This window comes from Tursiops truncatus, chromosome 4 (assembly GCF_011762595.2).
Source record: "Tursiops truncatus isolate mTurTru1 chromosome 4, mTurTru1.mat.Y, whole genome shotgun sequence".
Taxonomy (NCBI): domain Eukaryota; kingdom Metazoa; phylum Chordata; class Mammalia; order Artiodactyla; family Delphinidae; genus Tursiops; species Tursiops truncatus.
In genome coordinates, this window is record NC_047037.1 from 12106689 (window position 1) to 12110910 (window position 4222).

The following is a 4222-nucleotide window of genomic DNA, read 5'->3' on the forward strand; positions in this document are numbered from 1 at the left end:
GCATCGGCAGGCAGACTCTCAACCATGCGCCACCAGGGAAGCCCACGGGCTTCGATTTTAGCATTATTTAGACCTGGAAAGAAATGCCAGAGCAACGTATCCTGTATGGTTCAGAAAGCTGTTGCTTCAAGTGGAGAGGCATCTTTTTAATATATCTGTCCAAAAGAATAGTATTTCATTTCAAAGTGATGACAAATACAGAAGCATTTCTAGCTGCCTTGACTGAAATGCACCAATGAAAGACATTATGAGATAAATACCGAGTACCCCACAAACACTGCCCTAAGAATACAAGGTCACTATCTCTGGAGTGGAAGTTTGTCCTCTTACAGAAGTGGAATTCTTTCTCCTGGTCTTCGGAGTGACTGCTTGCTGGATGCTGCTTGGGTTCATGGTGTGCCAACCAGCCAGATAGCATGTGCTAGAAAGCAGTGCCCAGTGAACTCTGGAAACCTCACTACTGGGGAGACCGTGTTTGGTTTCCTTAGGGTTATGGGGTAGGGCCAGGATATAACCCGTGCAGCTGCAGGAAGAGGTTAATACCTGCTCTTAATTTTCTCCTGTCTCTAAACATATCCCAAACTCTTTCAAATTGGGTTTAAAAACACTACAGAAAATTCCTTGATAACAAGAAAAAAGGACAAGAGGCACAGAGTGCTCACACAGGGCTAGTTCCTTCTGGTCTTTATTGTTTCCTGAGGTTGAGCTTGGTTGCCTGTTCACACTTCTCCGCTTTTCAGTGTGGCTTCAGCCTGGCAACTCTGCTAAAGCTGCTTTAAAGTTCTCACATTCTTGCCTTTCTCATCTCAGCCATATTTAACAGTGTTGACCTGCTTTGCCTCTGCAAAATTCTGCCATGAGCTCTGGCAGCCACTGGTCTCATGGTGCCTTATGTTTCTGCCCAGCACCCTCACTTCTCCCAGATCCCTTGCTTTGCTCTTGGGCTCATGTGTGGATGTAACAACGACTGTCATTTATGGCATGTTTTTAGTGCCAGCGACTGTTCTGAGTAACTTAAAATACATGTCATTTTATCCTTAGACAACAGCTTGAATTATTCTGATCCCTATTTTACAGATAGGGTAACTGAGGCATAGTCACTGATTCATTTATTTTATGCACAAAGGAGGAAAAGATAATTGTAAGATCTTTCTAGCTATAAAGGTCTTTATCTTCTAAAACTGTAATTAATTTGAATTAGAAATCCAAATGCAAATACTGAAATTAATTTGAATTCTTTTTTGTCATAATTATTATGAAAGGCCTTTAGAATTTATATTTATAGGATATACATATTCAACTTTCCAGGTCCAGGTATCTCAAAAAGGACTTGTACAAATAAAAGTTTAATCACAGCCTAACACAGAAGATTACATTATAGTGTTCTTCTCTCTCCAACTTTATTCCTAAAATTTATTGATCTTCGGTGTCCAGAGTTCTTTTTGTTACTTAAATTGCTAATTGAAGACTTAACATCCCCAAAGACTCAGGGGAGATTTCATTAGCTAGAACTGAATCAGAAAGAACAAGGTTTAAAGACTTGATTAGAAAATGAAACAGGTTTTCAAAGTTGGGACGTTCTACACATGTGCTCCTACTGCCTCCTGTACCTCATCCCAATCACATCCCTTTCTCTTAAAGCCAAGCTCAAAAGCCATGTCCGAGAATCCTCTGATTTAGCCTCGTCGTCCTTGGGACTGCTGTCTCCTGATTATATAGCCTTCAGTCTGCAGTTTGCCATTTGCACCTGACCGATTGCATCATAAAATGTTCTCTCATTATTTCATTGTTTTACCTCCCCAAACAGCTTACACAAGCATGACTTTTGGGGGTTGGGTACTGTGTCCTGTTTCTTTGGTAAACCCCCTCAGATGTCTTGTGGAGTGCTTGCAACCTCTCGCTTAATATATACAGGAGAAGATATATACTGGGGTAGGTAACTTTACTGAATTCTCAGAGAGTAAGAGTTAATGGACATTCGATTTTAACTCCTTTACTGCAAAGCTGGGTAGTTTCAAGTGAATGGCCCTGCCCGATTCCAACAGTTAGAGAAAGGAACCTGTTTTCTTATGACTACTGAATGAAGGCCCCTTGGCTTGAAAAATTCCTGTTAATGAAAGAAAAAGGTGAATGATATAATTCAATTGACTTTAAATTCTATAGCCCTACACTCTTCAGTTTGGTGCCTATCAAACGAGTCACTTGGCAAAGTGGAACTGGGAAGGAATAGTGTTTCATGCAAGGCTGGTGATTTTTTTTTTAATAAGTATATTCTTTTAAAAAAGATAAATTTATTTATTTATTTTTGGGTGTGTTGGGTCTTCATTTCTGTGAGAGGGCTTTTTGTAGTTGCGGCGAGCCAGGACCACTCTTCATCGCGGTGCGCAGGCCTGTCACTGTCGCGGCCTCTCTTGTTGCGGAGCACAAGCTCCAGATGCTCAGGCTTAATAGTTGTGACTCACGGGCCTAGCTGCTCCGCGGCATGTGGGATCTTCCCAGACCAGGGCTCGAACCCGTGTCCCCTGCATCGGCAGGTGGACTCTGAACCACTGCGCCACCAGGGAAGCCCAAGGTTGGTGATTTTATAAAGCAGTGTGGATGAGCCAGGAAATAGGACACTCATACTGGTATAATTTCCAGATTGGCCCCCAGCTCCAGGAATCAATGAAGACAATTTTGATACAAAGATCTTACATGCTTATAGTCCCCATTAGATCCGTTATTTGCTGGAAAAATACGTGTCTTCTCAAAAATCGATGCATATGACTGCTCTTTTCTTGATTCTTTTGGGAATAACGATCTCTTTAGAGACGAAAACAACCTTACTGTGAAGCCCCATGCACTCTTAAACAAAAATTTTCTTATTTCAAAAACTCTTATATGAAACAGAAGCCAGTCTTTTAGGCTTGAAAACTTTAGGAGCCTGTGAGATTTTGTTTTTGTCTTTTGTAAAGGCTAAAGCCAGTTAGCCCTTGGGAGGTTTGGGCTTAGTATGGTATGGTACCTCTAGGAAAGTGCAGAGAGTTGCTTACCAGATGTTAATTACTGAACACAGGCCTGCTCAAAAAATAGCTGAAAACCACATTTAGCGCTGATGGAATGTATCAGTGAGAGAGAAGAAAGGAGGAACACAATTTGTATGAATACATAAAAAAATGAAGGTTGGAGTGTACTTTCAGATCTTCATATGTTGCCCAAATATATTCATTCCACTTGCCTTTCTATTTTCAAGTTCTTTATTTGGAACTGGCCGTGCCCTCACAGTTCTGTAACAGGTGTTTGTAATGTTAGTAGCCTCAGTGTGTTCCAGAGCAGTGCCTTTCAAAGTCTTGACTGCAGTCCACAGTAAGAAATAACACTTTGCACAACCATCTAAGCTATGAAATGCATATCTGATATATTCCATTTAAAAATGCTGGTTATGACATCAAATTAATTGCACATCCCATTAATTGGATGCTGTTTCTTCTTTTGTTGGGACCATTACAGCTTCAATTTCTTTTCTAAAAACTGGAGCACATAGGGCTTCCCTGGTGGTGCAGTGGTTAAGAATCCATCTGCCAATGCAGGGGACACGGGTTCGAGCCCTGGTCTGGGAAGATCCCACATTCCACGGAGCAACTACGCCTGTGCGCCACAACTACCGAGCCTGTGCTCTGGAGCCCGTGAGCCACAACTACTGAAGCCCATGCACCTAGAGCCAGTGCTCCACAACCAGAGAAGTCACCACGATAAGAAGCCCGCGTACCACAACGAAGAGTAGCCCCCGCTCACTGCAACTAGAGAGCGCCCGCGCGCAGCAATGAAGACCCAACACAGCCCAAAATGAATAAACTAAAAAAAATAAATAAATAAAAGAAATTAAAAATAAGTAAAATAAAAACTGAAGCACATCTAAAATGCTCATCAGCCCTGCCACGGGCTCTTTGACAAAGTACTTAAAGGTCTCCTTTTCTGTCTGGCTTCCTCACGTCTATCTTCTGGGGCCCAGACCTTTCATAGTAAAGGATGAAGAGGAGATAGTTGTAAAAAAGTTGTGTTAAATGATGATAACCCAGCTTCAGCTTATAGGAAGTAAATGATGTAGGACTTCTGTTCTTTCTGAAAACATAGCTTGGCTGAGTTGCCACAATTTGAAGGTTATAGACTATTATTAACTTACTAAAGTGGAACATGGCAAGTGCAAACATGTTTTCTTTCACGTGTTGAAAAAATACAAAAG